Consider the following 22,949-nt stretch of genomic DNA (forward strand, 5'->3'; position numbering starts at 1 on the left):
CCTGTTCAAAACATTGCAAACTTCAATAAATCATTTAAATTATATATTTGTGTCCGACTTTCATTTGTTCATCGTTCTTAATGTGATGTATAGTAGCTTTGATAGCTGTCCATACCTTCAGACAGCCTAAAAGTAAAACACAAGTTGTTTATTCACAGCCTGAACGCTCATCGAGATGACTGGATCAGTCATGACAACTTGTGATCAGCTCCGATTAAATTGTGATATCAATTCTGTAGCTAACCTCCAGGGATCACGTTTATTTTATGAAATACCTGTATCCCTCTCATCACAACAAGACTCTACACTGTGCAGGAAAAACAATTACATACATGAAAATAACCTTGATGCATGGGAATTAAACACACAAACTATCTTCCGTGGCTATATTGATATGTCACAGTAACGGTAAACCACAGAAAAATAAGTCCAGCGGGGCACAAGTTGAATACATATAATACGGTAGTTCTATTATGCCTTTAAGCCTATACGTTTAACCCATAAGAACCCGGACCCATTTCTACTTTTGGGGAAATTAAGGGGAACGTCATTTAGACTAAATAGACACATTTCTGACAAGTAACCCCCCCTAGTGTCAAATATCTGGGCTTTAATGGTAAAGTAACTCTTATTTATAACTTAATTAACAAGGATGATGTTTTGGTTTGCATTTGTTTGAACATACTATGAATTGAAGAATAAAGCATATGTTAACTAAATATAATTGAATCAGCTAAATTAACTGACCAGACCATACTCATATTTCTAATTGTGCATATATGTCACTCCGGGTTTACTGTGAATGTTTAGGGTTAAAGTCCCGATGTGACACCATGTGTCACAGCAATATTTATGGCATTTGTTTCATATCAATTTCATCAAGAAATGTTTCCACAACAGGTTAAATGTAATCAGAATCAGAATACCTTAATTTGTCCCACAGAGGGGAAATTTACATTTGTTACAGCAGAAAAGAGCCGAAGACAGCTTAATGTTTAACAAATGACATGTCATGTAAGCATTTTTATTCTTAAATGGCTTGAATATTAACTTTAGCAACAAAAAACCTTTCCAAATCTAGCTAGTTCTGTCACATGTTTTAGCCTGACACATGGACATCTTGGACATGTTGTTATGGGAAGACAAAAGCAAATGACAAGGACCATGACCCCAGACTGTTCAGTGTGTGTCACTTAGGGACTTCATGAGATAGAAAAATCTCATGAGGAATCTGTATAAGGAACTTTCCAGAACCTTTAAATTTCATGTGACACCCGTGTCTAAGCAATTCTGTCTGCCTTCCGTGTTCCTTTTGTTATTTACTTCCTCTCTGCCTTCTTCTGATGATTTATCTGTTAGTTTGTGTGTTTAATTCCCATGCATCAAGATTATTTTCATGTATGTAATTGTTTTTCCTGCACAGTGTAGAGTCGTGTTGTGATGAGAGGGATACAGGTATTTCATAAAATAAACGTGATCCCTGGAGGTTAGCTACAGAATTGATATCACAATTTAATCGGAGCTGATCACAAGTTGTCATGACTGATCCAGTCATCTCGATGAGCGTTCAGGCTGTGAATAAACAACTTGTGTTTTACTTTTAGGCTGTCTGAAGGTATGGACAGCTATCAAAGCTACTATACATCACATTAAGAACGATGAACAAATGAAAGTCGGACACAAATATATAATTTAAATGATTTATTGAAGTTTGCAATGTTTTGAACAGGCATCCACACAGTCACCTACTTTGAAATGTTCGATACCTCCCTGTAAGCGTCACGATATCGGCCTCTGCCCCACAACCTCACATACGAGTACTAAATGTGCATCAAAGTGATCCTATGGAGGCAGATATAGCAAAAGATGAACGTAAACGACAAACGATGTTTCTTTCCTGGTAAGTCAACAATGGGTCCTCAATGTACACGCCCCGGATTCCTATGACGAAAATAATAGAATGCCGCCAGTTGTCATGACTCAACTTATACTGTAACACCGGATCCACACCTGTGGTTTTCAATGCACACCCAAATGTATTCCGTTTCATATACATGTAAATAAAATCCAAACACAGAAAAAAGTTTTACATATGTATTTTTGATCCACACATTTGTTTTCCGTTTAAATCCCCTGAATCTGTAAACCAGGGACGTGCACAGACATTTGGAGGGGCTATTGCTCTAAACTGGAAAAAGGGCCTCCCCCCGAAAAAAAACATAAGACCTTTTGAAAATTGTAACTTGTTTTTCATGTAAAAGAAACCAAACGATTATTACATAAACTAAATTGAACAGTCATTCACATCTCATAACAAAATAAGCTAAGGTGACTACTTGCATTCGGTGACTTGATTTTAAAAATTAAAACCAGGGAAATGTTCTGTTTTGCGGTCCATATTTCATTAAAATATTTAATGTTAGTAACTATTAAATACAAAATGGGGACAATTATGTTCTAATGTAGTTTGACCAGACCATTGTAACTGCTGTGCAGTCCAGACATAGACTACTGATAAAATAGGGCCTCTAACTTAAATAAACTCACTAATTAATTAAACCAGTTCAATACGCATTATTCTTATTCTTATCATTCTTTATGAGCGCAGTAACGGTAAGGTATCTAATGACTTATTTATGTAGTATTCCATAACTTAATAACAGAGATGGTCAAACTAAAGTGGTAGAGACATGGCAGAAATCCTACGCTGAAGCGGGACATTGAACTCTTCACCCGTTAGAGGGCGATCAAGAAAAGAGAGCGATTCCCCCGTTGAGGGAGTTTACAGATGAAAAGACACTGAAAGACAGAAGCACAAAAACAACAAGTAGGCTATATTTAGGTGTTTTTTTTGTAAATAACCGACGGTATCAAGAGGAAGTAAAGTCCCATTGTTTGCCCCTTATACCCTAACTCCCATGAGACAACTCAAAATCAAGTTTCCAAAATCCGACACTGAAGTGGTCTTAACGCACCGGCAGATGACAGAGCTGACAAAGTGTGTTTCCCGCAGCGAGATGCTACAATAATAATTGTGGGCTTATCATGTTTATTCGGCCACAACAGAAAAAAGAAAACTCTCGCTCTCTCCAGAGGCGCAGGTCAGCCAAAAAGGCCAAAAGGGCCGTTGCCCGGGCAACATTAGCCCATACCTGTGCACATCCCTGCTGCAAACACAAACCGCTTTCTGTGCACGGATCGCTGTGCATTCGTGTGTGGGTTTTTTGAGACTCCCCTGACGATCACCCGATTCGCACTTGTAATTTCTCTCATCAATAGCCAATCAGATGTCTCCTCCAGTCTAAGCCAATCACATGAGGACGCCCCCACGAGGGTATGATTTCTTGCGTTCATGACACTTCATATACGCATTTTGCGCATTCCGGTCAGCTCGCTAAACAGAGGGCGGAGCTTCAGGTGATCATGCAGAGCTGCATGTCTCCGTCAGACTCAGCAGCTGATCTGATCTCTCTCTCGCGTCCGGTTACACTTCACTCGCGTTTATGTCCATATCGATCAGATCCAGCTCTCCGGCCTTTATAGAGAGATTTTTCCACACAAAGTTGAGAAAAAAAAAGTTAATTCGTCGTGACGTGACGTCATCAGCTCGCGCATCACAGAATGTAAACAACACTGTATAGAGTGAACGTGTGGAGCTCACACGATAGAGGAAACACCAAGATGAAAAAATCTAATCCATCTCATTTACCGACGAACATTTCTACTAAAGACCGGGCAAAAAGTGGGGGGAAACTATTCTGCACCCCGTGCAACTGTGTGTTGGAGCATAAGAGAAAATCGACGGTGATGACCCACTTTGATTCATTCAAACATTCGAAAATGCTTTCTGCTGCTGCGGACAAGAAAGCCAAACAACTCACGTTCACCGAGGCATCAGCCTCCAAAACCCTTTCGAGGGCTACAAGAAACGAAGTGAGTAGCCTACAAGATTGAAGCTGGTCAGATAACGAACGAGTAAATGAAAACAGCATGAGGCGGAGAAGTGTGTGTGTGTGTGTGGGGGGGGGGGGTGTGTGTGTGTGAGATTAAAATAGCCCAATTGCTTTTACAATAAATAAACATTGAATGTGTTTAATTGAATAGTAAAGGGGTTTAACGTTAGTGGCAGGTTGTGTGTGAGAGAGAATAAATAAGACAGCCCAATATTTTAAAAAATTGTTATTCTTTTTCCCCGCATATTTAGCATATTTCGCAACTTTCTGCATATTTCGCAACTTCCCGCAATTTCACCGCATAATATCACATAAAAACCCTGCATGTTTAATCGCATAATCAAGGATTTTAGCCCACATAATCAAGGAATTTAGCCCGCATAATCAAGGATTTTTGCCCGCGTTTTTCTGGAGAGTCTAATTAAAAGAAAAAATACATGGATAAAAGTTACAGTGCAGTCTCAGATATGAATAGTTCAATTAAAAGCAGCGACAAAAAGAAAAGTCTTCAGCCTGGATTTAAAAGTAGTAAGAGTTGCAGCAGACCTGCAGGTTTCTGGGAGTTTGTTCCAGATATTTGGAGCATAATAACTGAAAGCTGCTTTACCATGTTTAGTTCTGACTCTTGGGACAGAAAGCTGACCAGTCCCTGAAGACCTGAGAGATCTGGATGGTTCATAATTTAGCAGGAGGTCAGAAATGCATTTTGGTCCTAAACCATTCAGTGCTTTATAAACAGCAGCAGTATTTTGAAATCTATTCTTTGACAGACAGGAAGCCAGTGTAAAGGCTTCAGAACTGGAGCGATGTGATCCACTTTCTTAGTGTTAGTGAGGACTCGAGCAGCGGTGTTCTGAATCAGCTGCAGCTTTCTAATAGATTTTTTAGTGAGACCTGTGAAGACACCATTGCAGTAGTCCAGTCTACTGAAGATAAAAGCATGGACATGTTTTTCCAAATCCTGCTGTGACATTAGTCTTTTAATCCTAGATATGATCTTTAGGTGATAGTAAGCCAATTTAGTAACTGTTTTAATGTGACTGTTGAAACCAATAACTAATTTAACCCATTCACAAGAGAGCCCACCTCCGAAGATCGTGACTGGCTGAGGGACAGACTCGGGGGCAGGTTTTCAGGAATTTCTTGGCTTCTCTCCCCCGAGCCAGAAGAGGAACACTACAGCTTGGAAACACTTACTATTCCTGAAATTATCAAATCTGTTGGGCATCAGGGACCTGAGGCAATTGTGGCAAGCATGGCATTGTCTGAAGAGCAACAGAAGGCAATTCAGGTGGCTACCACTGGTCAGCGAACCAACCCAAACTGGCATTTTTTCAGGAAAGGAAGGTTGACTGCCAGCAACTTTGGAGCTGTCCTGAGGTCAAAGCGTGTGACTGCTTCCTTTATTGCCAGGGTGCTAGGGCAACAACAGGCCCTCGATGGTGTTTTGTCTGTACAGTGGGGGACTATGAATGAATGTGAGGGCGTCAGGGCATTCACCACTGCAACCCAGATGCAGGTCCATGAGTCAGATTTGTGGCTCTCCCTATCAGGATTGTTGGGGGCATCTCCAGATGGTCTGGTAGGGTCTTCCGCTGTGCTGGAGGTAAAGTGTCCCTACAGAGCCAGGGAAATGACAATTAGTGAAGCATTGCAAATCAAGGGCTTCTGTGTCAGTAAGGAAGGAGAAACATTCAGCCTGCGTGAGGAACATCCTTACTGGCACCAAGTGCAAGGTCAGCTTCACCTCACTGCAAGGAAGAAGAAATAAAAAAATGGTGAATTGTTTTTAATTTACATTTACTCGCCTTTGCAATGTTGTGGTTGTTAGGTTTCCTGTCAGCTCGTCTGTTGGGAAGATATAAAATATTAGTTTCATGGAAGTCACACCGTCCCATATACTGTAAGAGCATTAAGACGTACAGTACATAGGCTAAAACAAAACATCTAAAGACTAAATATATAACCTTGCACTTTGATAAGTCTTGTGAACATTTTCACTATTTTGACATTTTTATAGATGAAAATTGAACCAAAGAAATAAATGGTAGATTAATCCATATTGAAAATAGGTGTCAGCTGCTACACTAATTATAATAGTTATATTTCTTAATTAATTAAGATAAGATATTACTGTATTCATCCCAATTTGGGAAATGTTTGTGTTGCAGCAGCATAACAAGAAAAACAAAATATAAGTTATTATATATACAAAAGTATGTGAGGGATGGAATATTAAATTGAATATAAACGTAAAATGTACATGTGATTTTACGTCCAAGAGAAGCTATGGAGCAGCGAGTTCTCTGCCAGCCAGAGGTGATTTGTTATTAGTTCAATATGTCAAACTGATTTCCCTGACTACAATCTTTAGTTACATGGTGAAACGTTATGCTGCTTGTACTAATTAGACTTATCATATAAGCCACACAGGTTTTAATAGGATGTATTCATTATCTTTACTTATGTTGCGGTCTTTTCAGCAGCGCCATCTCTAAAACGGCGATACAGTCACTACCCATCATTTACATTTCACCGTGACATGGACAAAAATGTAACATCAGCTTACCTCATGGCACGAATCCAGACTCTCCTTTGGAAAACATTGGCCGGGAAACGATAGAACAGGCACGTTTCATGCGAAGACCTGTGGCTGCAACCCGGAGCAAAGCAACAAACCATTGCGTAGCTAACTAGTAGCGCTAGCTTTAGCTAACGTTAGCTAACGAAACGAACTGCCGAGTAAAATTGGAAAACACTGGTAATTAATTATTCTATCATTTGTAAAACTACGGTGTTAAAAGCGACAATTTCAAAAATACAGATTCTAATGGTCAGATATAGATATACAGATACTAAAGATAGGCAGGTACTTGCTTTCAAGCAGAACACAGGAGAAAACAAACTTAGCGGGAGTGTTTACGTGTTCGGCGTAATGACGTACAACGGCCTCGACAATTTCTGTAGTCTTATTCAGCCACTCGGTAACAACCATCGTTTTTCAGACACGTAAACTCTTCAAAAATCCCCAGTGGGGTCACTGCTGATGTATTTAATGTCGTAGAACAAAACGTGATTTATCTCTTAAATTTGTGTCAACCACAGACCTTATTTCGAGCTATTTTCCAAAACCCTATGAAAAAAATGCATTGCTTTTTGAGGAAGGAACCGGAAGTGCTAAAAATGCTAACTTACTTCCGAATTTACGACGCGTCACTGCGGTTCTCTTTGCCACACACATTAAATAGGGTTATGGCTAGAAAGGATCCGTGTTGTGTAAAACTCTCGCGAGAGTTTGGGTGATAGCAGGACATCCCATCTAGTCACTCAGAAAAAATCAGGACATTCTGATGTAGACTTTCAAAATAAAAGACCTTTGAAATCTCTATTGTATGAGCTATCATCCCTATTTTTAGATGAGAATAAAACAAAAACTGTCCAGTATCATAGATGCATCTCACTCCAGGGTGATAGCAGGACACCCCATCTCGTCACTCAGAAAAAATCCGGACATTCTGATGTAGAGTTTCAAAATAAAAGACCTTTGAAGTCTCATATATGAGCTATCATCCCTGTTTTTGGATGAGAATAAAAGAAAGACTGTCCAGTATCATAGATCCATCTCACTCCAGGGTGATAGCAGGACACCCCATCTAGTCACTCAGAAAAAATCAGGAAATTCTAATGTACAGTTTCAAAATAAAAGACGTTTGAAGTCTCATATATGAGCTATCATCCCTGTCCCCAAAGGTCTTTTATTTTGAAACTGTACATCAGAATGTCCTGATTTTTTCTGAGTGACTACATGGGGTGTCCTGCTATCACCCTGGAGTGAGATGGATCTATGATACTGGACAGTTTTTGTTTTATTCTCATCTAAAAACAGGGATGATAGCTCATATATGAGACTTCAAAGGTCTTTTATTTTGAAACTGTACATCAGAATGTCCAGATTTTTTCTGAGTGACTAGATGGGATGTCCTGCTATCACCCTGAAGTGAAATGAGTCTTTGATACTGGAAAGTTTTTGTTGTATTGTCATCTAAAAACAGGGATGATAGCTCATATATGAGACTTCAAAGGTCTTTTATTTTGAAACTCTACATCCGAATGTCCTGATTTTTTCTGAGTGACTAGATGGGATGTCCTGCTATCACCCTGAAGTGAGATGAGTCTTTGATACTGGAGAGTTTTTGTTTTATTCTCATCTAAACACAGAGGGAGGATTTTTTTTTTTACTCTACCGTAATGCATAGGATATTCGCGCACCGCAATATCACGTGAGGGCTGGCTTGACCGCAGTCTAAACTAGAGAGAATCGCTGTCAAGGGGGCTACAACTACAACAAGATAAACATATTTGACCGTGATTTAATTGTAATACACGTTTCAAAATGATGCCGAAGTAACAACATACTGATACCGGATAGTAAAAACCATGAATTAAGGCTTTAACAAGTTTGCAGACAGACGGCAGGCGAAAAACCTTTTAAAATGCGTGTTTTCTAATGGAGATTTGGCTAAGCTAACGTTGTAAATGCTCCGACCGTCCACACTCACAATAACGGCCTATACAGACATAAATAAACCAGCGACTGTATTCGCCATGACACAGACAGTATGTGGTTTGTACTTGTTTAACTTTTGTCAAGTTTCTGAACAGATATGAAGAGCTGTGAGCTCTGAGTGCTAAGAGCTAACGGCTGTGTTGTTTTTCTCGGGAGCTCATTGAAGATGACGTCACGGCTCCGCCTACACTGCGTTACAGGCGAAGTCCCTCCCCTTCCGGGAGCCTCTATGGGACCCCGGAAGCGGAAAATTATACATTGAAGTCAATGGAGAGAGAAAAGTTATCTTTTGATCCCGTTTGAATTGTGCCACGAATGACACATATGATGTTTGTCAATCTTAAACAATCATTTCCATGCAAAAAAAAGTCACAATTTGTCGTAAAAATGCTGAAATATAAGACTATGAATAATACGCAACTAGAAAGACTACAAATCCCAAATGCATTCTGGGTCGCGTAAGTGATGTCATAGGCGATAATGCTCCAAGACTGGTTGTGACTCGCAAAGCAAAGAGGAAGAAGAAGACTGATTTATTCCCTCCAATAAATATAAGAGATTGCTCCAATAAATTCACTTTTACAAGATGCCTGTGTGCTTTGTACGAGGTTGTAATCACAAAAGAGATCATACCACTTGCTCGTTCTATCGCTTCCCGTCTGATGAAAGGACCAGGAGTCGTCGGACCAAACATATCAGGTAATATACATGTTTTGCATGGAACATAGTCAAGTTAGCTACCTAGCTAGTAGCGAGCATGTTAGTTAGCATTATATTACATTACTTAGCCTTGTCATTTGTATTAGCCTTAACATTAAGTAAACCAAAATGTTAAACAGTAAGAGTAGTCATGATCGTAAGTATTTTGTGAAACATTTGAAGAGTAGCCTATCGCCCCCTCCACCAGGTGCTAAGGGGGCGGGAGGTAGGCTAACGCCACATTAGTATCAGCGATCTTTTCTACTTAATGCTATCTGCACAAATGGTTAACATTGACCATTAAAAGATCAGGAAGTTCAGGGAGAGTCGAAGGAAGGAAGGCAGGCAGCTTTGCATGACATTCTTCTGGACGTGTTTCATTGTGATGATAGTGAGAGTGAGTCAATCTGTTTGTTGGAAAGACAGTAGTTGAGTGATTACTGAGAGAAAATTATTAAAAGAGATAATTATTCAGTGTTGTTACTTTAAAGTGTTGTTACTGACCTTTTTCTCTTTTATTTTCTTTACCTCACCTGTAACTGCTGAGACCCTGAGGAACATGCACACTGGTCTGACCTGCTCTGGCAACCTGATTTCCACTGTACGTAATAGTATTTGGTTATGGTATATTATTTATATACATCAAAGGCACAATGCACCCCTCAGAGACACACATGTATTGAGTGGGATATTTTGCATTGGTCATGTGAAATCATCTTTACATACTAGAAAACTGTAGGAGCGGCAACTTGTTTTGAAATTGAATTTTTAATATCCGATAATAAAGTTGATCTGTTTTCTTTATTCTTCTTTCTTCCCAGCTCCATCCATCACCATTCTCTGTTCCTGCAGGTCCTGCTTGCTAATCAATATTCATATTTTTTTACACAATTACAAATAAAGTCAATGTATTGTATGACATGAAGTTGTGCTTCATTCTGAGTCAATAATAAATTCATTCTGCCTTCAGCTGCAAAATTATTGTGGACTGCACCGACATCCATGTAGCTGCCCCCCAGTAAGATGAACCAAGCAAAGTTGACATACTCAACATACAGCTGTACTCTTAAGTTTACATGAAGAATTTGTGAAATATTGGTAATAACAGGTTTAAATGATTATTAGTAATTAATTATATAATTTTCTCATCGTAGATGAGCAGACAGGGAGCAGATGAGAAAAGCAGAATATGCAGCTGCCATTTTCCACATGGAAAAGAGAAAGGGCCAAGTGTATTTGAGTGGACAAAAGAGAAATCCCAAATACGAAAAATAAAATTATACAATTTACAGATATGTATACAAATAAATATATATCCTATATACACCATGTATAATGATGGTGTATGATGTAGAAGGAAGTGTGGTAGATAACAAGTAAATATAGAGTTACATACAGATCCATGTTACAGCAAAAGATGGAATAACTAAGAAGCACGCAGTATAATAATAATTACACGCAACAATTAAATAACTGCTCAGCATCTCCACCAAAATCCCAATCTGCTGTGTCCTGTTTTCCTCCCCTCTGCATAACACCCCATCACACATACGAAACACAACGCAGAGTCCGAGGGTGTTAAGAGTATGTTTATTGAAATGTCCTCCTCTCTACTGGCCAACACAGGGAGCATATGCTGGGTGTAGAATTGTTCCAGGAGGAGGAGATTTCCATGCCATGCAGGGTCTTTGGGGATGGGGATGATGATCCCCTCCTTCGTGGTCCACAGTAGCAGAGACTCCGGTCTGTGATGTGCAGCTGTTATATAATATACAATACATTTTTTTGAAAAACATTTGATCAAAAAATAAGGATTTGGTCAGGATCTAGAGTCAGTGTGTAGTTTATTAATTAATCAATGCTCTCTACATTAGGAAAACACATACCAGTGTACCAGAGGGAGTCACACACAGCTGTGCCTAGATAACCAAACAAATTGACAACAGGGATGCAAACTCATCAGGTATGAAAAAGGTGACAAGGATCCGAGCCCCCTGACCCCACAGAATATCGGCTTTAAAATGAGGAATAACAGAGGATTTTAGCAGTCAGAACAACTAAAGCAGCAGTGTTAATATTAACAGAAACGCCATAGAGTCACATCTAATAGAAATATATAAAAAGCATTTATTTTAATTGTGTAGCAGTCAGTTTATAATTTTGGCAGCACTGTTGAGCATTTTGAAAATGTATTTTCATGCCTCTGTGCAAGGCTTAGTCTTTCTATCTTTATAGCCACTGGTGTAAAGTAACTAAGTTCATAAACTCAACAAGTACTATACTTGGGCACAATTTTGAGATACTTGTACTTTACTTAAGTATTTCAATGTTTTGCTACTTTGTACTTCTACTCCACTACAGTTCAGAGGTAAATGGTGTACTTTTACTCCACTACATGTATGTAATACCTTTAGTTACTTTACAGATGTGGATGAATGATGTGAAATATAATCAAGTGTTAAATCAGACTTTAGTTCCACCTGGAGTAAATCCAAAAGCTACCCTGCCTGCAGTATACAAAGTCATTCAAACTAGCTGCACCTTTACCAGCTTTGATAACACTTTAATGATCAGTCATTATAAAACATATCATATTATTCTGAAATGGACCAATCTGCAAAATGACTACTTTTACTGTCGCTACTTTCACTATATTTTGATAATAATACTTTTCTACTTTTACTTGAGGAACATTTGGAATGCAGGACTTTTACTGTAACAGAGTATTCCTACACTCTGGTACTTCTACTTTTACTCAAGTACAAGAACTGAGTACTTCTACTTTTAATCAATTACAAGATATATACTTATACCACCGCTGTTTATAGCCTATGAAAAAAACGATTAGAAAACGAAGGCTAAAGCTAACGTTAGCAGATAGTGACAATGTATGCTAGTTGGCTAGCTCAACGATAATATTGGAGAGACAGCAAGCGCATTTCGTGGCATCTGCGGGCAGTGGCAAGTACTTCCGGCATCTGCCACGGAGGCCGCTACTCCGTGGTATCTGTGGCAAGTATATGCCACAGATGTGGTATCTGTGGCAAGTATACGCCACAGATGCCACAACTTGCCGTGGCAAGTATATGCCACAACCATGCCACAACTTGCCGTGGCAAGTATATGCCACAACTTATATATGCCACAACTTGCCGTGGCAAGTAAATGCCACAAGTTAAGAGTTAAGAGAAGGTTTACGGTAGCTGCCACTCGCCTTCAGTGGCAAATGCTGATATTTAAACTCGTATTTATCGTGTAAAATGTCGCTGGACTATCACAGGACTGATGTGCGATCTCTATTTTTCAAAAAGATAATAAATGATCATTTATATTCAATTTTACTTGGAATAGCCTACTTGGTTTGCTAAAATAAACAAACGTGCTATATCTATGATCGTAGGCTAAACATAGGCCTATATTGTAATAAAAAAAGAAATATTGGCAAGTGAGCGTTGCAACGCAAGCCCTTGGCAATTGTCGCTTCTTGAGGGGAGTTTCCACTGCTTGCTACGATAACCAGTGCTTGAATTGGGCCGGTACTCACCGGTACGCAGTACCGGCACTTCTGATTTTTACCCATGTGGTACCGGCACTCCTTACTGAGTACCGGCAAGGTGCCGGTACTGTTGGAGATTTCGAGGATGTTGAAAACCAACCTCGTCTCCGCGTGTCGTTTGATAAGCTGGGTGAATTCGGGAAAAGGAAGGGATTAAGAAACACCAGAATACAAGTTAAACAATAATCTTGCTTTAATGATATACAGTAACGATACAAATACAAAGAAATCACGAAGCACTCTGCAGAGTACTCCGGGCTCAGGTTCTACCCCCGTGTGAGACAGGTCTCAGGAACGGCCGGTGAAAAACAAGAGCGCGAACCAAAGGAAAACACAGTCTTTCATACTAAAACACAGGAGGAGGTGTGTGCCTGCTTTCCCCCAGAGGTCATCTTATTGGCAGAGACCAACACATGGCCTGTCGCACCCAATCAGTGCGACACAGCAGCTTGTAGCCAGCACACACACATTTCCTTTATGGCCCTTTGTCCCTGAGTCCATCTTCCCGCCTCCTGACTGCCACACACAAGTTAAAAGTATGTTTTAAGATATAGTTGTTATAGTTGGCTAAATATACGTAATACATGTTAATTACTTTCATATCAATAACAACGAGGAACACATTACCTATGCTCTTAAGCAGTATTAGAGATGCTTTTCAAATAGTCAAACTTCTCACAGGCCTAATATAGAGAACACACTTATTTGTCTTACAGCCTTTCCATTTGTTTGAGCTATTGTTCACATCTCTACTTCAAATAAAAGGTTTCACATTGTATATTTCCAGCTTCCTTTACACATACTGCTATTATTAACACAAAGTAACCAACCACACACCTCTATTGAAAACAAGTCGATTCCCCTGACAATTGATATGCTGAAACTCCTTGGAATGCGCTCCCTCCCCCACCTCTCTCGTCCCTGTCATAAAAACTGCTTCCATTTCATATAGAGTAATAAAAGATGTTTAAGCTAATTTCTCCACAATGTTTGTAGCCATTTAGTACCCACACATGAAAGAATAAGAACAGAGGTATAGTTGACCAGTAATCATGTAGCACTTATATTTACTTCAATGAAAACACCCACACATCTGCTTCAAGCCTGTGTAAGCACACCCTTCTTTTACGAGGGAAACATTCCAGCGTCTTGGCCCTCTTCCCAAATAAGGGTGTCCCCTGCTCCCATCTCTCTCTAAACACACAGACTTCACCTCAATATATTGGGGGAGGGAAAAGATACTTTGTCCCTTCTGATTTTAACACACATGAATATATATAAGGTGACATTAAAAGGAATATACCAGATTGAACTTTCCTGCCATACCACGTTACTTTAATCCTTCAAATAATTCAAATAATCCTTCAATTCCCCCTTTTTGGTCTCGCATTAACGAGACCAACACACATAAGACATTTGAAACAAACTACTGTCATTCTTTGATACTGTGTCTGTCCCCCTTCATTAAACCCTTGAGAACAGAAAACAACCTCCAATGACAGTGAAGAAACAATCAGAGTGAGAGCCTGAGTGCCAGAAAGCAGCATCCTTGCGTGTTGTTGAATCATCAGGGCCCCCCCTCAGCGGAATACGCCAACAAGGGCAGCTGATAGGGAGGGGGAGATGCGGCCTTTCCTTCAAAGGTGGAACTGATGAATCTGATCAGAGAGAAGTAGACTCCTCTGCTGCCTCGAGAAGTCCCCCAGCCCGCTGACGCCTCCTTCCAAGTCGTCTGCTGTAGGGATGTCCGCGAGGTCCTTCTCCTCCAGTTCGCTGATGCCTGCTTCCAAGTCGTCTGCTGTAGGGATGTCCGCGTCGACGATAGCCAGGTCCATCCTGATGTCCTCCAAGGTCCTAGCCGGAGTGTTCCTCGCCGCACACTGGCTCCAGTAGTACCAGATGTCCCCCTTTGCTCCTCGGCGGACGGCATGAGATGTCCTCTGGGTCACTCTGTAGAGGCCGGAGAACCTGGGGTTGAGTCACGTAGGCCTGACGACCTTCAGCCAGACGAACTCCGCTGTGTCGGCCTCCTGCTCCTCGGGTCCCCCTTTTGGCGTCAGCAACCTGTGTGGAGAAATCTGATACCCACCCCTCAAGTCTACGCTCAGGGCTTCTGGGCCCTCAGGTGTTTGACCCACCACTGGTAGGCCGCTTCAGAATTCTAATACTTGGCCTGTGTCAACAAAATAAACCCCAACATCTTCAGGTGAACTAAATAACATATCTCAATAGCTCTGAATTCCTGACCAGCATCTGTGTTATTATAAATGAAATCCTTGAGATCCTATTTAAAATCTAAATATAATATGAACTGCTAATGTCTCTGGTAATGGAACACACTAATGTTATGGATTAAAAACAACTAAAATCATGATACTGACAAAGTGAATAATTTCCAGGCGAGACTGCTTCTACCTGTCACTGCTTGGATATTATCAAGCTGAAAAATGAATACAGAAATCCAACATACTGTCATCAAATGTCTTTCTATTATGACTTTAAATTAAATGTACATCCCCATAATGATCTAAACAGTCTATGGCTTTTACTTCTTTACCAGGCTAGTTACAAGATGTTGTCTAAATTAAATTCTATCTCATTACATTACTATGTTTTAACTTAGCTGTAATATGTTCTTTCTACACTTCAAACCTCAGTTACTTTAATACCTGTTGAAATATTACAAAATTGTTTTCATTATCACAGTTCACCTTCTCATTCTCATCCTGGAATTACCTCTCTCAGTAGCCCCTTGGCCACTGATTCTGCATCTGTGTTACCTGTTATAACTCAATCAATATTAGAAACATGTCAACATTCATCAAACAGTATCTTATCCCCAGATATGGAGCAGGTTAAATCTAAAACTGTCAATCAATGGTCAGATTGAACATCTGAGTTGGGGCGGCAGGTTTCTTCCAGTCCCTAAATGAAAATATCCCACACTCCCCCTTTTTACACATGTAAACATGTGTAATAAAATCCTGTATGGGAAGAAAACCTTCAGGTAACCAGTGGTTATAAGAAAATACCAAACATCATCCACAAAAGTATATCCATCATTTTTCACAGTAAACACTCCAGGGAAAATAAGTGTTCATTTCCAACTGGCAGTCCTAAAAGAAACAGAATCTTTAGATTTTAGTTTGAGTTTTACATTTGCAAACCGCCAACTCCTGTGGGAATTAGAAACGGGTCACATGTGCATTTTTCCAAATGCGTGGAATTGTAGGAAACCTGTGTTTCCCATGGAGCTCCAAAATAATGTATTAGTCCAAAGACATGCTCGGTTAGTTATTGTTTTAGAATCATGCAGTTACACTGATCACATGCAGAAATTCATTCACACTCACACTGTCAGGTTGTAAAGTCAAGTTTGGTCAGCCCCAGAGTCAGTCATTGATAGTGCTTTTCTCAAGTCACACTGTCAGTCAGGGTCAAAGGTCATTTGTTCTCAGTTTCATTGGCCATGTGTCGTGCTCTGCAGAGACTTTGATATTTCAGCATAGGCCAGTATCCTTTGTCTACAAAAATCAGTCATATATGGAGCGCCATCATTTATCAATTCACGATTACCACCTTAAGTCAGATATCTCTAACTTGTCATCGGGACGGCTGCTTCCCACATTTCCTGCAACTTGGTACAAAACTCACTTCATAATAGTACTACTACTACTGCAATTTATTTACAACTAAGTAGTATTAAAATGTCTAATAAATCTAATTCAGAAACTTGTGTACATAACTATTATCTTAAATCAAAACATTACTAGGATCTGTGTAGCTCTGCATTTCATAGCTCATTATACTCATTTATCTTCAATTCCGGTCTACTTAAAAACAATGTTAAACTCTTTAGCAGTGTGTGGAACCTTGGGTGTCCGAACATGCAACCATCACCCTTTACTTTACCAAGGATTAAAAACAGTTTCCATCCTAAAGCCCTCCTATGGTAATAACTATGCCACAATGGTGAAATCAATATTGTAACAAATGAAATCACTGCTTTATTCACACATGAATAAAAATCTCTTGAAGAATCATTTATTAATATGATGGAAAGATTGAAGAATATGGTTCTAGACTGTGCTACTCCAAAACACCCCCTGCTTAAAGTGTAGTGCATATTTCCCTCATGTCTCCCCCTTTAACCCTCAGTGTGTTTTTAGGATGATTTTCTCCTTTTACATTAATAGTTTCCTCTTTACTGCTATTTTGAATTTACCAATCGATTAATTCATGGTTAATACCTCTTTTTATCTTTACTTATTTATCAAGTCAATTCAAGTTCTTTAAATGTGGTGTCTTCTATGCGCGTTTTGTGAATAAGTGTGTTTATGTGTAAACTCACTCCTTCCCGTTTTCCTTTTCTCCTCCCCTGGTTGTCTCAAGCCGTGACCCCGACCTCCTCACTTCAAATCGACTATGCCAACTCCTCTGATTCTGTCTTCTCTTCAGTCCATCAGCTCTTGAATCCATCCGCTGTAACTGTTTTAGGCAGCCTTTGGCCCAGTCACATCTGCAGCCCACATCATGCCACTGTTCTTTGCACTGCTTTGCATTTCATCTCCCCTTTACAGTCTCTCTGCTGCTTCATGGAGGGCGGATTCTGCTCTCATGTCCCCCACTCTGCTCCTGTGCCAAATCTCGTGGCTCAGCTTCATGCCCTGTCTGAGTGACTGATGAGAGTATTTCTGTATGTCAGCAAGCGGTTTGGTTCTGGATGCCTCAGGTGGAGACGGTTCAGCTCCGGTTCTCTGTCTGTTTGATGGAGAAGGAGGAGCCTCCTTTTGGGTTGGGTCTTTTGTCTGCTTGGAGGGACGGGGTCGTAGCCTTTCTAACTCAGAGGGGGAGTCCAGGTCCCGGGACACATTATCCATAAGAAATCTAGCACACTGAGATTAAATCAATCCAACCCTTTCCACTCTGTCTCTTTCTAATCATACTATCTGTCTTAGTTGCTAAATGCCATCTAAACAACAACATTAATGTCTACTAATGATATTACAAAAACTCTGTCTATAAATTGTTTCATCTATTGTTACATATCTACCCAACCTGACTCTTTCAGGAAACCATTTTCTTCCATAAATTGAAATACCTGTTTCAAGCATCACATATTTCACACACTACGAAAGAACATCTCCATACTTTCTCCAATATTTTAAATCCCACTGTTACTTAGAACAATAGTAAACCTGCAGAGCCCACTGATCAGATCACAGTAATATAATTTGACTCACGTGTAGGCCCATGTCTACTCTCCATTTTACTTATTACTTTTGGTGAATATTTATTTATACTGTCTAAATTCCTTGTCTATGATGTGCAAAAAGTTAGAGTATAAAAATGTGTTTTTCTCAATGTATTTACACTCCACGGATTCTTGAGTTTACTCATCTCCTAGTGTTGTCGTTCCTAAAAATGTTAGCAAACACAAAACTCCCACTACAACATTTATAGATAAATTGATCTAGCATAATGAACTCTTTTCTAATTCAAAATGTGACAAAAGAACAATGATTTGTTTTTCACAAGATGGTGGTCTAACAGAATGACTCTTGACCTCATGGGGTCAAATAGATTTAGCCATGAGGCGGCTGACTTTAAAATGAACTGGGACAAAGAAACCACATGCATGTGGGTACATTATAGTCTAGAAATATAACACAAAACAACACTACTTAAAAATAATAACCATTCAAATGACTTCTGGTGAAAAGCATGAAGAACAAAACAACTTAATCTACTCTCAATGTTCATGTACACCATCACTGTGTATTTAATCAGTAGTTACCGGTTGTATCCTTAATCAAACTATTTCACCATCTTCACTTATTTTAGGTTACTCATTCAACAATATGACATTCTCCCGAATAGTAGTTAACTTTATATAACTTTTACTCTCTATATTTTAGCAACCACCTTACTTTTCTCTCTCTCTCTGTCTACTTTCCAAAACATCTCATTTCTCCTGACCACAAGTTTCTCATAAATCACCCCTTTGTGTAACCGTGTGAGATGGCTGGAGCAAAACCTCGTGCAGGACCTCTGTCATGCTTAAACATCAACAGATTCCCTCTGACGAACTTACAAAAATCTTCTCTTTACTTTCTACTCTTTTGTTCCTGTATTTAATATAATTTTCCCCTTGGAATATAATTAAGTACAATCCTTAGTTAATGACAAATACCATGAAATTCACAACGCAATGCAACGGTATCAATCAGTTCTCAAAGACTATATTTAAATAGCAGCAAATCATTGTTTCTTATTTATTTCAATATATCTACCACTTCAAATCACACCTTGATCTGTTAATTTTCTATGTATTTCACTCCAACTTCAGATCACTGGAGAAAAAAGCAAGCAGACACACTCCGGGCTGCTGCTGCTGCTCTCGAGAGGAAAAAGGGTGGGGGGAACTCTCACAGACAAATACTGACACCCCCTTCTCTCTCCCCTGCTGTAGCTCTCAGCCTCTCCTTTGGAAAAGGGGGGCTTCTTTCAACAATTAACACTTCTGCTATCCTTTTATTCAATTTTTCTGCTTGAACCCACTGTCCTCGTAAGCTCTTAACTCACGCTCCTCTCGTTAAAATTCTCCTTTCATTATGACTTCGTATCTATTCATCTGACTTAGGCTGTTTCTGTTACCAGTAAATATTCACAGACTTCATATCTATTGATCTGACTTACTGTCCTTGTTACCAGTAAATATTCACAACACACCAAAGGATATAGTGAGGCCCGGTCACTTCAGAATGACTTTCTGAAGTTTGCGTTACTCTCCTTTGGATCACTTATAACAAATAACTCATCTCCAGCCCCGTCGAGCTGTGGATTCGTTATTTTGGGTCAGTCTTATATGGAGACTTAATACAACCAACTGACTACTAGACAGTCTAACTGTGGGGACTCAATACCGCCACTTCCAAGCCAGGGACTTTAATACCCTTCTGGCCCGTTAGGAACTTAATATCCTATTTCAACTGTGGGGACTCAATACCGCCACTTTCAAGCCCGGGACTTCAATACCCTTCTGGCCTGTCGGAACTTGATATCCGATTTTAACAACTAAAACACGCATTTGCATTGTTACTATAAAAAACACTGTAAACTTCGTCTGACAACCCTCAAATTTGGAATATGGTCAAATCACAGGTTTCGAATTAAATCGTGTCTGCTCACCTGGTAGCCTATTGTACAGAGCTCTGTTTGTAGTTGTCAGAAGAGGCCGAGATGTTTAGCCCTGGACTATTCCGTCCGCTTGCCGCTGGTGGTCTCTTCCCCGAAAACACCCCACTCAGAAACGTCGGGTTCACCATTTGTTGGAGATTTCGAGGATGTTGAAAACCAACCTCGTCTCCGCGTGTCGTTTGATAAGCTGGGTGAATTCGGGAAAAGGAAGGGATTAAGAAACACCAGAATACAAGTTAAACAATAATCTTGCTTTAATGATATACAGTAACGATACAAATACAAAGAAATCACGAAGCACTCTGCAGAGTACTCCGGGCTCAGGTTCTACCCCCGTGTGAGACAGGTCTCAGGAACGGCCGGTGAAAAACAAGAGCGCGAACCAAAGGAAAACACAGTCTTTCATACTAAAACACAGGAGGAGGAGTGTGCCTGCTTTCCCCCAGAGGTCATCTTATTGGCAGAGACCAACACATGGCCTGTCGCACCCAATCAGTGCGACACAGCAGCTTGTAGCCAGCACACACACATCTCCTTTATGGCCCTTTGTCCCTGAGTCCATCTTCCCGCCTCCTGACTGCCACACACAAGTTAAAAGTATGTTTTAAGATATAGTTGTTATAGTTGGCTAAATATACGTAATACATGTTAATTACTTTCATATCAATAACAACGAGGAACACATTACCTATGCTCTTAAGCAGTATTAGAGATGCTTTTCAAATAGTCAAACTTCTCACAGGCCTAATATAGAGAACACACTTATTTGTCTTACAGCCTTTCCATTTGTTTGAGCTATTGTTCACATCTCTACTTCAAATAAAAGGTTTCACATTGTATATTTCCAGCTTCCTTTACACATACTGCTATTATTAACACAAAGTAACCAACCACACACCTCTATTGAAAACAAGTCGATTCCCCTGACAATTGATATGCTGAAACTCCTCGGATTGCGCTCCCTCCCCCACCTCTCTCGTCCCTGTCATAAAAACTGCTTCCATTTCATATAGAGTAATAAAAGATGTTTAAGCTAATTTCTCCACAATGTTTGTAGCCATTTAGTACCCACACATGAAAGAATAAGAACAGAGGTATAGTTGACCAGTAATCATGTAGCACTTATATTTACTTCAATGAAAACACCCACACATCTGCTTCAAGCCTGTGTAAGCACACCCTTCTTTTACGAGGGAAACATTCCAGCGTCTTGGCCCTCTTCCCAAATAAGGGTGTTCCCTGCTCCCATCTCTCTCTAAACACACAGACTTCACCTCAATATATTGGGGGAGGGAAAAGATACTTTGTCCCTTCTGATTTTAACACACATGAATATATATAAGGTGACATTAAAAGGAATATACCAGATTGAACTTTCCTGCCATACCACGTTACTTTAATCCTTCAAATAATTCAAATAATCCTTCAGTACTCAGTAAAATGCCGGTACTCAGCCGCCGGCAATATACGTATATATTGTAAACGCAACGCAGCGCAAATGTGGGTCTGACTCTGCCTCACAGAGGGTGACTGGCTGTCTACATGACGTGGCCTGCCGACATTGCCACTTTCATACAGATCATACTAATGCCCTCGATTGGTCTCTGTGTGTCATTCAAGCTCGGGAGGGTGTGTGTTGGTGTATGTCTGGCGCGAGCGAGCGAGAAAGCGCGCGCACCGGTTACGTGTATTGTTGTTAGCATGATGCTAGCTAGCTGCGCTAACGGATATAAGGAGCTACAGCTCTGGTGAGGTAAATTAATCTCTGAGTCTTTAGATAGTTAACTTAGTTTAAGTTATCTCAGTGGGTCTCAAACGGTTCGGTCACCATTTATGTAAACACATATTTCCATTTGAGGGGGTAGTGATTAGTAAAATATGCATGAATAATACAAACAAAATGTTAACTAGGTGAAAAAAGGTAAGATAAACTTGTTGAGAGCTAAAACTAGTCTTTGCTGTTGCCTCAAAGAGGAGCAGGGGGAGAGGAGGGAGACAGGAGAGGCCGATTCAGGAGCCCAGACACACTCACAACTATAAATGAACCAAAAACAAATAAATAAACAAGTTTCAATGTTTTTTCATATTGGATATTGTATGTTATTGGTTATGGCCATGTACTTATGATTTTATGATTATTTGAATGTATACATTTTTGTTTCATATGGGTGTAGTCTCTTTATTTCCCCCTCAAAATGCACCAGATTGATGCATTTAAGTCCAACATTTTAAAAAAAATCTTACCGGGGGAGCATGCCCCCGGACCCCCTATAGGATTTGAGGCCCGGCCCCACTGTTCCCAAATAGATTTGCAATTTTTTTTAAATAGTAACCCATCTCCATATGTTTCTTTTTGGGTAGTAGATTTAAACTAGAGGGCTATCACTTTGTGCAGCAACGCTATTGACAAATAAATCCAGCAAAATGGCACAAAAAACTGGTAGTGGCCTCAGGGACGAGGAGTCATTTAACCAGCCAGTAGGAGTCAAGCTTTACTTTCTTTTATATCCATAAAGAAAAAGTAAATCTGTTTACAGTTGTTTCCTTATGGATGTTGAGAGGTATCCATATATCTCTTCATTTTGCTCTCAAATTGCACCAGATTGATGCATCTAACTTCAATATTAGCACTTTACCACTGCACCCCCTCTAATCTCAGATGCACCCTGAGTCATTTTGTTTAAGTACAGTGAGCCTTTCTAAAATATACAGTAAAGAGACAAACCCACCAGCATTATAGGATATACTATGACTTTGTGCCAAATACTTGTTGCTGATTTAGAGTACTGGCACCTTTTTTATTCCAATTCAAGCACTGACGATAACCAGGTGTATTGTTACTAGTAAAGACAAATAATTAAAAAATAAATATCTGTATTGACACAGCAACGTGTACAATGGTGTTATTAGACTTGGCTACAGACTTAGGGCAGCTGTAACTGATTGCATTTGCCACTGCTAGTGAGATGCTAAG

The 22,949-nt window shown here is 39.8% G+C and overlaps 2 long non-coding RNA genes across 2 annotated transcripts; one reads left to right on the plus strand and one right to left on the minus strand.

Moving 5' to 3' along the window:
- Positions 1-1,708: 1,708 nt before the first annotated feature.
- LOC307039964 lies at positions 1,709-7,102 on the minus strand. The gene is made up of 3 exons (XR_013808377.1): positions 6,523-7,102; positions 5,762-5,801; positions 1,709-5,570 (listed from the first exon to the last, which is right to left on the minus strand). It is a non-coding gene; the product is annotated as an uncharacterized lncRNA (long non-coding RNA).
- Positions 7,103-8,725: 1,623 nt separating this feature from the next.
- On the plus strand, positions 8,726-10,140 carry LOC307042098. Its single transcript, XR_013808999.1, has 2 exons — positions 8,726-9,820; positions 10,041-10,140. It is a non-coding gene; the product is annotated as an uncharacterized lncRNA (long non-coding RNA).
- Positions 10,141-22,949: the final 12,809 nt, after the last annotated feature.

The sequence above is a fragment of the Notothenia rossii genome (assembly GCF_949606895.1).
Source record: "Notothenia rossii genome assembly, chromosome: 5".
In the NCBI taxonomy this organism is placed as follows: domain Eukaryota; kingdom Metazoa; phylum Chordata; class Actinopteri; order Perciformes; family Nototheniidae; genus Notothenia; species Notothenia rossii.